At 39.2% G+C, this 16,011-nt stretch overlaps 1 protein-coding gene and 1 long non-coding RNA gene across 5 annotated transcripts in view; one reads left to right on the forward strand and one right to left on the reverse strand.

Annotated features, from left to right (window-relative positions):
• The window catches only part of ccser2a (coiled-coil serine-rich protein 2a), a 636,731-nt gene extending 629,746 nt beyond the window's left edge, over positions 1-6,985 (reverse strand). For 2 of the 4 annotated variants that reach the window (XM_073025316.1, XM_073025315.1), the window contains exon 1: positions 6,855-6,985. The gene's annotated coding sequence lies outside the window, so the exon portion shown is untranslated. The remainder of the gene's footprint in view (positions 1-6,854) is intronic. The other 2 variants (XM_073025313.1, XM_073025314.1) reach the window with 2 other exon arrangements.
• Positions 6,986-7,065: 80 nt separating this feature from the next.
• The window catches only part of LOC140714258 (uncharacterized), a 32,812-nt gene continuing 23,866 nt past the window's right edge, over positions 7,066-16,011 (forward strand). The window contains exon 1 of the long non-coding RNA XR_012095852.1: positions 7,066-7,160. This is a non-coding gene — a long non-coding RNA (uncharacterized lncRNA). The remainder of the gene's footprint in view (positions 7,161-16,011) is intronic.

The following is a 16,011-nucleotide window of genomic DNA, read 5'->3' on the forward strand; positions in this document are numbered from 1 at the left end:
TGCCTGGCCATTCTTTGGACTAAAATACATCATACAAAATTTCAGTCTCAACTACAAACAAGATATTTGACGATATCTGGTAGTGTTCACTCCTGCAGAGACACGCTAAAAGTGCTGCAAAAAAAACATATGGATGCAAAGGGCTCTGAACCGATTAATCCACGTACAACAAGGTCCATATTGCCTAACAAATTTTGAAGTGGAACAACCTACAAATTACAAGACACAGTGAGAAGTCTGAAAGCTTAAAAACAATATTCTAATAATTGTACAAATATGAACAGTATCTTAATTCAGAACCTCTTAAAATGATTTTTGTTCCTAACTTATCAAAGCACCAAAGTAAAATTAATTCAGCAAATGATTTTATTAATGGAATTGTAAAAAGTTTTTCCTCCTAGAATCCATAAGTTGAAGTTGAGAGATATCTGAACTGAAGAGTTTAAAAGGGATAAGAAAATACTTAAAGTAGCAAACTCTTTTCCTTAGACTGTAGATTCTAGAATAAGAACTACAAAGATGTGCAACTTAGTGGGGAACTTACAAGTAGAGCCATTTCCATCCACCTATTGCTAATGGTTTTCTTGATGGAAAAGATCACTGTTTGGGAGTTCTTGTCAAAATAACTTTAGCCAAGCTGCTGCAACCATACAGAGTAGGCCACATCAGTCACATGCACAACACTAAACTCCCAAAACATATACTGTATGCCACAGTGTACCAGGAGAGAAAATGATTCAACAATGTGCTCAAAGCTTCCTCGAAGAAAGGCAATAACCCACTGTAATCTGTAGTCTACAACTGCTCAAAGCATTTTTGAGAACCTTAAAGCCAAGCACTGAGCATACAACCTTATAAATGATCCACCCAGTTGGCTGTGTGCCACCATCTGCTCCATCTGTAGAAGAGCATGTGGTCCATGCATTGGCTCATTTGTCACCTTGGAATCCACAAAATTGGAGGGGAAATTTAGTCACCCTTGATTCTGTGGGACTGCCAAGATGTCAACAAAGATAGACTTAAAACAATCATGCAAAACTTGCTGATATCCAACTGAACACTGCTAGACAGTACATGACTAATACTCTGGTGGCCCCTCAACGTATTTGTAGCCCCGAGTGCTGTGTATCGATTATTTCATTCACTTTGATGCCATTGAGCCAGCATGCCAGAAAATATAAAGCAAGCATCCCCACATCCACTTTTGCTTCCAATCACTTAACAGCACTTGGTCTGGTGAAGACTTTTGATCCCCTATGTAGGACCCATGACCCTGAAGGCTGGAAAGATAAAAAGAGATCACAAATCACAAAAAAAAAATCTGACACAGAAGATGCTTGTTTCAGTCGTCAACTCCTAGTCAATCTTAAACCATATCTGAAATACTATGACAGATGTAGAAATTTACTGCACAATGGAAAATTAAAAATGGGCATGCACAACAAAAAACTGAAAAACAATGTTTGATAGGTAAGTTGTAATCATTTAACTACTTATACATTTAGGTCCCTTAATATTAAATTGCGCTATTGCTCTATCTATTTCACCTAGAAGATAACAGTAGCATTGGTATAAGTATTAGACTCCAGCTTTTCCAATATTCAACTGTGGCTATGTGTGTAAATCATCTAGGCTTCATAAATACACAAAAGTGTTGCCCAAGTAAGGATTCTGCAATATACGCAACAGATTTTTTTTTAGTTATTGTGCACATACTGAAAAACATGAATAGCCAACAAGAATTTATAACAAGTTATAACACTACAACTTTTGGCCCTGCTAGTCTTCAAACATGTAAACCAGACATATCCCTCAGTGCAAGAACATTATAATTAATTAACCCTGAGGGATCTTGCAGATAAAACAATCTGGAGAATTAGATCAAACACGAGGAAATCTGCAGATGCTGGAAATTCAAACAACACACACAAAATGCTGGTGGAACACAACAGGCCAGGCAGCATCTATAAGGAGAAGCACTGTCGACGTTCCGGGCCGAGACCCTTCGTCAGGACTAACTGAAAGGAAAGATAGTAAGAGATTTGTAAGTAGTGGGAGAGGGGGAAATGCCAAATGATAGCAGAAGACTGGAGGGGGTGGGATGAAGCTAAGAGCTGGAAAGGTAATTGGTAAGAAGGGGAGAAGGGGAGGAGGGGCATTAACCCATCCCTTGCCCCATCCCTGACATATTTAGCTGTTTGCCTGTTCTCCATCTCCCTCTGGTGCTTCCCCCCCCCCCACTTTCTTTCTCTCGAGGCTTCCCATCCCATGATCCTTTCCCTTCTCCAGCTCTATATCACTTTCGCCAATCACCTTTCCAGCTCTTAGCTTCATCCCACTCCCTTCAGTCCTATTTGGAATTATATATTTATAATATGATGATACAATAATTCATATTGAATTGTTCTACAATTCCTTTATGATGAAATAAAGCTGTGCATAAAACTGCAATAAGCTGCAGATATTGCATATCTGAAATAAAAAATGTGAGAAATAGTCAGCAGACTTGGCAGACTCTACAGAGACAAAATTCTCTCCTTATTAATGCTGTCTGACTTTCCAGTATTTTCAATTTCCATGCTTAGTGTCTGAAGTGGTTCACAATGTTGATACTACTTAGCCCAGCATAATTCTGTCATCTACATTGGTCCTAAATCTTAATGACTTTGTGAATGGAATTTATATTTATTTTATTCAGTCTTTTTTTTATACAGGTATTTTAGTTCCTAGACTGTACACATACCTTTTTTATATATTCAAGTAGAAAAAAATTACAGAACTGATAATCCAGACACACTAAATATGATATTTTACCATAATATTTACCAGTCATCACTACCATTCATCCTAATTATTTAGGTTAATGGCATAGTATCTACAAGAAAAACATGTTGGAAATAATTCATTGGGTGAGCATACTTGGATATCACAGAAAACTGACTAAACAGTCTAAAAATATAAACGAACAAAAGCATGCAATCCAGTGCAACTGGTCCAAATTAACAATTTCCCATCCTTTTTCACTAAAGTTATTAATGCATCTTTCTACCTTATATGTTATCCAGTTTCTCTTTAAATTTGTCTCAATGGCTCTGTGACAGCAAGTTCATTTTTACCTCTCTGGCTCAAGATATCCCAGCTAAGTTCCATAATGAATGAATGATTCTTACATTTATGACCCCAGGTTCTAATCTCATCCTCAGAAAGTATTATCTTTTCATCAATAATGCCAAACTTGCACATAATTTGAGTTCTGGTTTACCGTAAATTCCGGACTACAGAGCGCACCTGATTAAAAGCCGCAGTCTCTAATTTTAGAAAGAAAATCAATTTTGTGCTTGTACAAGCCGCACCGGATTTTAAGCCGCAGGTGTCCCACGTTGTAATATGAGATATTTACACAGAAAGATATTACACGTGAGGATTTTTTAACTTTTAATTAAATCCGTATGGTAACATAAACAAATACATATTGCAAATGCTTTTTTTCGAACCGTGCCTGTAACACGGCTACTTTTAAATATACATACGTATCGGTAACACACAAATTACGTTGCGTATACTTTTTTACTGAACAGTGCACGAACAACATTTCAATATCTCCTAACGACTGGTAAAAAAATATACACTGCAGCCTACCAGGAAAAGTTATTGATCGCCTTTAACTTAAAAGCTGCATCATATGCGTGCAGCGTTCTCGCTCGGGTCTAATGCGCTCGCCCCCTCCTTTCCGTTTATCGCAAACCGGTATTTTCCAACAAGACGCGGCGAAACCGGATGTGACGTCATAGCATTCCGGGATGTAGCACAGAAAACAAATATACTTAAAACACTTCTAACTTTAACTAGAAAATACTAACAAATGAGTTACTAAGCGAAAAATATTATAAACTAAATAACTGCCATAAAGGCAGCACAATGCTTTTCTTCGAGTTTTTTCCATGTTGATGAGGGTGAGTACAAATGACTGATTTACAATAACTTAATTGTGAAAGTGCGCTTGATTTATCGTACAATTTCATTGGACCTCTGTGAACTACTCATCAATTTTATTGGTCTACTGTTACAAGGCAAAATGTTTTTGGCGGCATGTAAAAAAACCATGCATTAGCCGCACCATAGTAAAGGCCGTAGTGTTCAAAGTGTGGGGAAAAAAGTAGCGGCTTATAATCCGGAATCTACGGTAATATGTACAAATCTACTTTGCACTCTCTCTAGTGCCAGTTCTGCAGTACAGTAGTTAATAAGACCAAAACTGTTTATTAACTTACATGACTACTTTGAATTTTTGTATTTTACTTCCCCCAGGTTTCTCTGCTTCCTTCTCAAAATTATATCATATTTACCCAGGAGCTAATTTATTAATTGCCCACTTTTTCAGAAAGCTCTTCACTGCTTTCTTTTTCTTCAAAAGTAGTTTCACAGCTTTGTTTACCGAAGAAATTTAGGATCATGTAAGGTGTTCAGTGGTAAAAATCAGCTACTGGGAAGAAGTCCAACGTGTACACTGGACATTATTCAGATCCTCCAAGTCCCTCTCATGGACATGGATTAAGCTGCTTTTGCAGTTGTCAAATACACAGCATAAGCTTTGAGTGATAAAACAGTGTGATAATACAACACAAGCTGTCACAAACTATATTTAACAGTAAAATTCAATAACTGCTATTAAAGCTAATTGAAAAACCAATCCAAAAGATTAGAACTTGGGTGCATATACCCAGTTAGACCATAAGACACTAAAACAGAATTAGACCATTCGGTTCATTGCATCTGCTCCGCAATATGATCATGGCTGATGATCATTTCCCTCTCAACCCCATTCTCCTTCTTTCTCCCTATAACCTTTCACACCCTAACTTAACAAGAATCCATTACACTTAATGACCTGCACAACCATCTATAGTAATGAATTCCAGATTCACCACACTCTGACTAAAGTAATTCCTCATCTCCATTCTAAATAGATGTCCCTCTATTCCAAAGTGGTGCCCTCTATTCCCAGACTCCCCCACAATAGGAAACATCTTCTCCAATCTATCTAGTCATTCAAAATGCTGGTAGAACACAGCAGGCTAGGCAGCATATATATGAGAAGCTGCCTAGCCTGCTGTGTTCTACCAGCATTTTGTGTGTGGTGTTGTTGTTTGAATTTCCAGCATCTGCAGATTTCCTCGTGTTTTATCTAGTCATTCGATAGGTTTCAATGAGATCCCCTTCATTCTTCTAAATTCCAGTGAGTACATGCCCAAAGCCATGGTATTCATCATAAATGGACTGAAAGCAAGCAAGCTACTCCTGAAGGGATCACCAAGGTCATGTGCAATCAGGAAGACAGCTACAAAGCAACTGAGTCACACTACTCAGCAGAATGCTCGCATGGAATTCCTGAGATCTACCATCTGGCTGAGAAGGACTCAGGCTACACATTTGTCTGAATTAATTAATGATGGTCCTCTGGGAAGATGTGATAAGTGGATCAAGGTGATTCCAAAATGCATCAGTCAGCAAAGGATATTAAGGAAAAAGTTAGCACACTTGGGAAATTTGTGCTCTCAACTAAATAATCTCTTACACTCCCTCAACTATAATAAATTCAGGCTCTAAATCTTCATCCACTGCTTGTTCAGTTTCTTTTCCATTATCACTTCTCTGCAGCAGCAGTTATTTTCCCTTTAATTCCCAACCACAAGAATCAATTTCTACTACTGATGCAGATGAAGTCTTCCCGTAACTTCCTGTCTGACTCAGAACATTGTTGTCTAATTCCTTCAACTGGACTCAGCTTAACTTATATGAAAAGCTTTACAATGGATCCCTGCCTGGGTTTGGGGTTCTGCCATATCTGAGTCAAAACCTGTAAATGCCATCATTTCAACATCCACTTTTTCACCTAAAAGCTATAACAGCAACCATTTTGACAATGAATAGTCATTCAATTCTTCAAACTCAGAACCATAATCCAATATGCAGGTTTAAACACATTTCCAACCTAAAGATTGCATTTACTATAAGAAAACCAGGGCGAGAGAGGATGCTGACTAATCGTAGCAATTTTTCAAGTTTGCAATCGATAAGTCACAGTGTGTCAGCACTAGAATATGGCGACATATTAAGATACAAGATTCATCCTCACTCCCTTTCCTTGACCTCAGTTCACCTCTCCCATCATCCATTGTTTAGGGCAGTGGGGAAGGAGTTAAGGGGTTGGGAGTAGGGAGTCATGAGGGTGTTGGGGGCCTAGGGGATGGGGCTGAGGGAGCTAGGGTTGGAGGGACTGTAGAGCAAGGGAGATGGGGAGCTGGGTGGAGGGGGGAATGGGGAAAGGAAGGTGGGGATAGAGGGGTTGGGTGTGGGTGAGAATGCAGGTGGGGTGGGTGAGGTGGGCAGGAGAGGGGGTGGAGGGAGGGGTGGGTGACTGGGGTGGAGGCTGGGGGCGTGTAGGGGTTAAAGGGGGCAAAGGTGGGAAACTGGAGTCCTCTTGGGAGGGAGTGGTGGCCTGCCGAATGTCTATGAGGTGTAGGGCACTGGGGGAGTACGAGGATCTGTTGGGGGGGATGTTGAGGTGTAGAATACGGTAATGAGGGAAAGGAAAAGGAGTGGGAGGAGAATGGGAAAACGGGAGTAGGTGGACGTGCCGGAGGGGGCGGGGGGTAGAGGGAGGAGATGGACGGGAGTAGGAGCAACCTGGCTGAAGTGGACCCGAGTGAGGCTGAGGGGGTTCTGGACAGAGAGTGAGGTGACCGATGACCGGGCTGGAGGGGAGGGGAGGGGAGGGGGGGGGGGACTCCGTAGGCTCGGGACAAGGAAAGAAGGGTGACGGTTTATATATCCGCATCCTAGGCCTGCAGTACCTGTGATGTGGGAGTAGGCGGGCAGCCTCTCCATTCCGGGCTGCGATGAGCCGGGCCCGCTCGCTCCCGGTCCGATCCCGGGCCTCACACGGCTGCTGCCGTTGCCGTTGCTCTGCCTCTGCCGCTCGCGCTCCGCACACAGCTGGCGCTGACGTCAACCACCAACAATGCGCATGTACCAGCACGACTCCACGGGGCAAGAGCCGCTTCCGAAGCCCTCAGCAGGTGTAGTGTGAACAAGAAGGGCTGAACGCGGGAATGGTAGTTGTCAGGGCTGGGGATCAGTCAGTAGAAGAAAAACTGAGGGTAAGCAGAAAAGAAAGATAATGGAGTGAGTACTTCAATGTGAGCAAGCCGTGGTTTTATTTTGTATAATCGGTATTACAATTTTGATTTTTGTCTAATTATGTTTTTTTCTAGTGAAGAATTTGCTTAAAGTCTGTTAAATCCTTTTTTCTTTAACCTGTATATGCTGCTTGTATGTGCCTGTGATGCTGGTGCAAGTGTGCACCTTTGCATGCCAATAAACTCAACTTTGACCAGAAAGTGGAAACACAGCATAGTGGTTATATCTTGTGGTTTTATGAATAACTGAAGGGATTAGTGATCCAGTTGTTTGCAGTCTAAACATCTTGAGATTACAGTTCAAATCCCACAAAAGCAGTGACTTTTTCTTCCTTCCTGGTATCAGAAAGTGTCATTATGACATAATAACCCTGATGGAAGTCTGATGGACTCCTATTATGATCTTGTCAGGAACTGTTACCCTTACACAGCTTAGCCCTTTAATGATGCAGGACTGTCTTTGAAGTAACTTGCAATCCATTTAGTTGTGCAACAAATAATAACAATAAAACAAGAATCCCACCTTGGAATAAACATCATGTTCATATGGTGAAGGTAAAGAAGTGCTACTTTTTCAGGGGCAATTATGCAGGGTCAATACATGCTGGCCTTGCTGGTGATACCCACTTGTGAAAGTATATTTATGAAATATTGGCCCTCTTGATTTAACCAAGAAGAGAGAAAAGATAAAATGTAATCTCCATAAATAGTGGGGTTTGAAGAAAGGAGTTTTCACAGAGAAATAACTTTTCATTTTATAAATATAATTGCCAATGTTTAATCAAAAATAGGTTTTAGCTTAACCTGGAGTGTCATTTGTGATGATGCAATGTTATTGTTTTTTTCCAGAAGAATATCGTGTTTCATTTTTAAGCTTATTGTTTTTACTATCTTGTTTTGTAAAGTTCTGAAACATTGTGGAAAGTAATTTGGATTTGGAAAGAAATTATTGCATTCTCAAATTTCTGCTCCACCAGCAAATAAATTCAGGATGAATCACTGTGGTCCCACCTCTTTAAGCAAAATTACATTAATAACTGAGGATTAATAACTAGTCTGGGCCCATACCATCTGAAAAAGAGCTATCCACCCTAATCCCAAATTATGTAGTCACTTAACACAAAGAACTGTCCCAACCCATGATGTCACCGGCTGAAAAAAATAGCTACGTAGAAAATTATCAATATAAATAACCAGAAGTTTTATGTGGGGAAGACTATGACCAAAAGAGAGAGGATAAACCCAAATTACTAACTTGAGATTACCCAAATAAATCTTCCTTTTTCCTGCTGTCTTTTACCTATCCATTTCCTACAATGAATTCGGCTTTTCGGTAGTGATAGATTTTCCTCATAAAATCATTTTAAATGGGATAGTAAAAGAAAAAAGACACACCCATGAGTTCTACTAAATGTATATCAATAACTTACTAACAACACTATTTATAAAACTAATAAAATATTTCTTTTCCCAATGGCGATACTCTTCTTCTGCAAACTCACACAATTAATGGCCCGGATATTGCAGAAACATGAAGTGTGTTAAAAACACTGATTGTTATTAGTGTGCAAATAATTCTATATCTTTTTGTGAGAAAAACATACCCATTAATTGTTAATTTCCATAAATTATTAATTGACTTGCAAAATTGGCAGCTCACTTTTAACTGCCTTATAGTTTCATGAAGACACAAATTAACTACCTAGCAAAAACACAAAAAGAATAAAACTACTGTAATCTGAATGAATAGAAAATGGTGGAAAATCTCATTGAATCTGTGGAAGATAAAACTGTTAATGATTCATTTCAGAGACCCTTCATCAGAACTTTGTAACACTCCATCAAATTGGGTGGTTCCGGATTGAATCATTAACGCTTAAATCATGTTTCATTAACTCATTAAATCACATCCAGTATATTCTTGGATAAGTGAGCAATTTAAGATGTGGAATGTTTTTCTTTAAGGTTATGTATTGTTACAGGAGATTTTAAAAATAATGTTTTTCTTTTTCTGCACCTCTAATCTCTCTCATACAACAAATGTGTTGTTTGGTTTGTTTAGCAAATTTGATATTGAATTTACCAACTATAAATCACATTTCCTTCTCAGTCACTGCACTGCTTAATTTTCAATTCGATCCAATAATTAGAATTTTGTAAACTAAGGTGATACCCTGCTCATGAAGCATTTTTTTCATCTTGGCCACCAAGATACCCAAGAGCATGTTATCCACATTGTGTCATTCAAGCCGTAACAGGCTACAGAATAGAAAACCTTTTGGCCCATCATGATCATACAACTACTCGTAATCCTACCTCTTGTACTATAGCCCAGTAAGTTGTAACAAATCTGTTTTAAATAACAGTAAGATTTACTGCCTCTGCTACCTTTTCAAGCAGTAAGTTCCAGAACCTTTTCAGCACTTGGTGTATTTAATGAATTCCTGTTAATAATTTGCATTTCCAACAATTTATTGGGCATAAAGTCATAAAACATAGGCAGGCACAAATAAGTGTAACTAACAAAGTTTGATTGGAGAAACTTCAGTGAAACTAAATCCGCAGATAAGTTATTTTGGATCCTCCCAGGTCCAGATTTGCACTTAAGTGTCTTCTAAGAGATGAGTGTTGCTACCCATCAGGCTGGAATGAAACGACAATACCTCTCGGCTGTAATAGAGGATGTTTATTGTTTATTAATTCATACTCAAGCTAGCAAAGTCAGCATTTATATGCTGTGACCTGAGCGAATTGTAAAGCCACCAAGAGTCAACCATATTGCTGTAGGTCTGGAACCAAATTTGGATGAACTAGAGACGGACAACAGCTTTTCTTTTCTGAGAACATTAGTGAGCAATGAAGGTTCTTAGTACTACTGCGGCTGTCATTTAATTCAGTGAATTCAGATTCTATTGAACCCATGGCTCAATTATACTAGTCCAGAGCTCTGATTTGCTGATCTAAGTACAGTACACCCACTGTTACCTCTGAGCTCAGGAGGTGATAGGAGAGAATAAGGGTCAAACTAGGTGGTAGAGTGGGAATATCTGTGTTTTAGAAACATGTAGCAGATGACAATCACAGGAGCTGCACTTGGTGTTGTTTCTGTTTGAATCTGTAAGGAATGGTTTCTTTTATTCATGGAATGTGGATATCACAGGCAAACCCAGCACTTATTACACATCCCTAATTGCTTTTGGAAAAAGTGCTGAAGAGCCATCCTCTTAAACAGTACCCTCACAGTGTTACTGAGTAAGATGTTCCACAAATCCATCCCCACCAATGATGAAAGAACAACAAAATCTTTCAAAGTTGGGATGTAGTGTGACTTTATAGAGAATATGAAGGTGTTGTCTTTCATGATAATCATGGAGACATGAAGGCGAATGTGCAAACTTGGGAGTACCTACAGTGGATATTATAAATGGTACCTTCTGCAGGCATGGTGAAGGAGGTGGGTGTTCAGTGTGAGTACTGAGGTGTCAGTTAAGTGTGCTGCTTTGCCTTGGATAGTGTTACTTGCCCGTGCCCAATATTGGCAAGACTGCTTTACTATAAAGGGAGATAAATATGGAATAAAATATTGTACTATCATCAACAAACATCTCCACTCCTGATGTGATAGAAAGTAAGTACTGATGAAGCAATTGAAGTTTGTGCCACACTAAGAAAGCCCAGCTGTAATGTTCTGGAGAAGATTTGATTAATTTCCAACGGGCATAACATTTTCCTTTGTGTTGTGTTTGATATCAGCAGTGGAAAATTTCCCCTCAATTCTTTTTGATCTAACTAATGGGCATGTGTTTCTCAAGACATGTCCCAACAAGCATTGGGAGAATGGGAAACCAAACAAGGAAATGGCTGTGTGACTTTTTATTGATATATACCTCTGCCCAAAAATGATGAAGTAATCCCCATAGGTGCAAAAGTCATAGTTTTGTATAAAAACATACTGACTTCAACATAAGATAAAACTAAAGAATTATATCATAGCAAAGCTTCCATGAAGGTTAATGCAGTATGAATCAGCAAGAATCAAAACAAGCAGCATTAATCGCTTTCTTCTGCCGCACATACTTGATCCTTAAGTGACTGATTGGAAAGTGGATGTTATTGACTCATCACACAGATCAAAAGAGATTTAAATCCATTTCGATTAAGAGGAATAGCAAATGATGGAACAATTATTATAATGCCTCACCCCTATAAAAAAAAACAAAGGCAGGGAAAATTGCCAACAATCCATCAAGAAAGCAAAATACAAAAATAAAATGTTCAAATGCTGGGAAACTGAAATAAAATTAGAAAATCCTGGAAATATTTAGCTGGGTGCCAGGCAGTATATACACAGAGAGAGAAACAGAATCAACCTCACAGGTCCAACTTCCATAGGGTTGAATGAAGCTGGATTTGGATACCATCTGACTTGTATATATCCAGCTTTTCTGTCAGTAAAGTGAGTTGTCAAAACACACAAAGTTGCAGCTTCTCTCCTTTGGTGATGCAGCAGATGTATAAAGCAGTGCAAAGCAGCTTACACCTTACTTTTCCTGCAACCTTCAGTTTCAACAGAATTGTTGCTTTCTCAGACCATGGGCTGAGAAGGCAGCCTGGGTAACAATGTGTTGAAGACCTGGATCAACAAAAGTTCGGTCAGTCAATCTGATTGCTTAGTTACTCCAGCACTTTGTGTGTGCCTGTGCTCAAGATCTGCAGCATCTGCCCTGAGAATAACCTGACACATTTTGTTAAACAAAGGCAAGTAAGATTGTGTTTGATGTTGATTACATTTACAGTGTATAATTTGGTATATTCAATTATATTTTATTCCATATAATGTTTGTCTTTACTTATAATGTTTAATTAGTCACATATCTTTATGATTATATTGATTTATCTTCGCAATCTATTGTAATGCCCAGGTTAAGATTTCCACTGCTATGCTGTGAGGTAGTTTATATTAGCAGTGTTCTGTAAAAGCAGTGTGCCATGCTGGAAAGTATGTTTTGGCTTCAACTAAAGTAAGGGCCCAAGTTGTCCAATTTAGGAATGTGAGTCAGCCAGTCAGGATTGTGGGATGAGTGAGAAGATTCTAGAGAGCTGTGGGGAAGTTTTCTGAAGGACTGTAGTCTAGTTTGGGGTCTTTTAGCGGGAGCTGTGGAGCAGGACAGAAGGGAAGATGATGCAGATTGCCTTGGGAAGGAGAGTCCCCGTTGCAAAGAGAGCCTTTGAGCAGATGGATGGCTCCAAGGAAGAGAGGAAATACTCCTGAGAGAGAGCCAGTTTGTTTGAGATGGACTTTGAGGGAAGTTTGGACTGTGGCGGATGCTTTCCCGCAGACCGTGGGTTCAGCGCCATGAGTAACTGTTATACCCAGCCTCGAAAGAGATGAGCTCCAACAGTCACATGCAGATTTAGACTGGTCTAACTGTAACATGCCCTTTTATTTTTATTTCCATTTCTTACATCTTCTTTTAAAGTAAGAGCTGGAGGTTGAGGGAGAAGACCACAAGATATAGGAGCAGACTTAGGCCATTTGGCCCATCGAGTCTGCTCTGTCATTTCTTCATGGCTGATCCAATTTTCCTCTCAGCCTCAATCTTCTGCCTTCTCCCATATCCCCTGATGCCTGACCAATCAAGAATCTATCAATCTCTGCCTTAAATATACATAAAGACTTAGCCTCCACAGCTACCTGTGTCAAAGAATTCCATAGATTCACCACTCTGTGGCTAAGGAAATTCCTCCTTGTCTCCGTTCTAAAAGGCTTTGTCCTTTGGTCTTAGACTCTCCTATCATAGATAACATCCTCTCCACATCCACTCTATCGAGGCTTTTCACCATTCGATAGGTTTCAATGAGGTCAACCCTCATTCTTCTGAATTCTAGTGAATACAGGCCCAGACCCATTAAATATTCTTCATATGACAAGCCATTCAATTATTTTAATGAACCTCCTTTGAACTCTCTCTAGTGTCAGTGCATCCTTTCTAAGATGAGGAGCCTAAAGCTATTCACAATACCCTGTGAGGCCTCACCAGTGCTTTATAAAGTTTTAACATTACATCCTTACTTTTATGTTCTAGTCCCCTTGAAATGATTGCTAACATTGCATTTGCCTTCCTCGCCACAGACTCAACCTGCAAATTAATGTTTAGGGAATCCTGCACAAGGACTCACTCAGTTTTTTTTTGTATTTTCTTTCCATTTAGAAAATAGTCAACCCTTTCCTTTCTTCTACCAAAGTGCATGACCATACACTTCCCGATACTGTATTCCGCCTGCCATTCCTTTGCCCATTCTCCTAATCTGTCTAAGTCCTCCTGTAGCTTCTCTACTTCCACAGAACTACCTGCCCCTCTACCTATCTTCATATCATCCGCAAACTTTGCAACAAAGCCATCAATTCCATCATCCAAATCATTGCTATATAACTTAAAAAGAAGCAGTCCCAACACAGAGCTCTAGGGAACACCACTAGTCACCAGCAGCCAGCCAGAAAAGGCTCCCTTCATTCTCATTCTTTGCCTCCTGCCAATTAGCCACTGCTTTATCCATGCTAGAATCTTTCCCGTAAAACCATGGGCTCATAGTTTGTTAAGCAGCCTCATGTGTGGCACCTTGCCAAAGGCCTTCTGAAAATCCAAGTACACAACATAAACCAATTGTCATTTGTCTATCCTGCTTGTTATTCCTTCAAAGAATTCCAACAGATTTGCCAGGTAAGTTTTTCCCTTGAGGAAACCATGCTGAAGGATCAAATGGAAGGATTGATTCAGGTTGGGAATGAGGATAAATCAACATTCAAAGCAAAAAAGGCACCAGAAAGGACTTGGACGAACTCTGGTCGAGGAAGAAATTCTGAGGGTAAGTTCTCCTGGGTGCCTTGAGCCAGCATTAATTTTTTAGCCAAAAGCATGCTACCAGATTATTACCATTCCTGAGCTTGCTGAATGTGAATTGCTATGGGTCCTACTTTACTGCAGCAACTATTCTTGGAAAAAATACTTCATTGGATGTGAAGCACTGTAGATTATTCAGAAGTTTGAAAGGTGTTATCAAAATATGAAACCCTGACAATTTTCTCACATTTATTCTAAGTGAGTTCTTATAACAAGGTAACTACTGGAAAGAATAGTTACTGAAACTGCTTGCTGTTCTTGAAAATAACTGTTGTCTTTCCACACATTGTACATGAAGGTCTTCAAGCCATTTTGAATAAATAAAATATTTCCAAGTTAAATTGTTTCAAACTGAAATTATTTAAAAGTTATATTATTCCTGAATAAAATCACCTATCATTATGTATATTATAACATGAAACCAATCATTCTAATCCAATGGTAGGTTTGAAATAGAAGCAGAAGATCCTGTAAATACCAGCAGATGGGACAGCACCCTCTCAACAAAATGAGGGTTCAACAAACTGGATTTCTCATATGTGGAGATATTAGAAAGAGTTTAGAAGCATGTTCTCAATGAAACATATTAATTGACAGGATGGATGCAGTCAAACATTCAAGAAACAAATTAGAAGAAATTCCTTCACCCAGCAGGTGATGAATCTTTGGAATTCTCTGCCCAAAGTGGACATTGAAGGCTCATTCACTGAGTTTGTACATGTTTAGATATTAAGGAAACAGGAAGATTTTTTTAAAGTGCAGGAGACGAAGGATTGTTAAAATTATTCATGACATAATTGAATGGAAGAGCAGAGAAAGCACAGTTTGCTAATCTGTCACATTCCAACATTTTACATAAAATAGCCTAGGTTGGAAGGCTTTAATTGCCTTGCCTGAGCAAAAGATTAAGAAATTGAAAATACCAGGGCAATGAAATTAACTTGGGTGAGTACCACCAATTATCCAGACATAATACATAAATTGTATGAGTCTATTCCCTCAAGGATAATGCAGCAGTAGAGTCAAATTACTAGTCATTCATATTACTAACACCAGCGTGGGAGTGCTGGTGGGGAAAGGATGATCTTGTGAGCAACAATGATTTGTCATGAGAAATTAAACCTGACATTGTATGTCTCTGAACAACGTGTAATCTGTTACTGTTTAGACACAGAGCCGGCCAAAACACTACTCCTGAACTGTTACGCTAATCTTATCACGATCTTGGAGAAACATTGATAACTTTCAGTTTAAAAGGTTGTTGATCAAAGTACCATTCTAGAGACTAGCACTGGTGTTTGAGGGAGTGCCATACTGAAGAGGCACTCTCTTATCTTGATGAAGTGCATTTTTTAATTTAATTAAAGAAGAGCAAACAAAATTTTTTAAAGTGCAAGATGGAACAAGTTTGCTCCTCACTCTGTTTAAAAGTGCCCATGGAGCTATTCAAGTTGATTTTAACAATATTTGAATTGCAGGGGAATTCTGGGGCAGTATCAGAGTTTGGGAGTGAAGACCGGAAGACAAGATTGGGCCTATTAGCCTCCTCCTTATCCTGTCTCTTATGACTTTATGTAATAAGATGTTATTGTGCATAACTGCTGCATACCCGATGTGTGTCACCACACTTCAGAAAGTCCTTCAATACCTATAAAGCACTTCCAGAGATCATTTTATTTATTTATGTATTTATTTTTTTAAAGACACAGCACGAAATAGGCCCTTCTTTCTCTTCAAGCCATGCCCCCAGCAACCCTGATTTAACCCTAACCCAATCACGGGACAATTTGCAATGACAAATTAACCTAATTAATTGGCATCCTATCTGGGGGGGAGTCTCGTACTCTCAGTCATTTCACGCCACAGGAACCGGCATAAGCATCGGCCTGATGAGCCACAGGCTCGGGACA

Source organism: Hemitrygon akajei, chromosome 21 (assembly GCF_048418815.1).
Source record: "Hemitrygon akajei chromosome 21, sHemAka1.3, whole genome shotgun sequence".
Taxonomy (NCBI): domain Eukaryota; kingdom Metazoa; phylum Chordata; class Chondrichthyes; order Myliobatiformes; family Dasyatidae; genus Hemitrygon; species Hemitrygon akajei.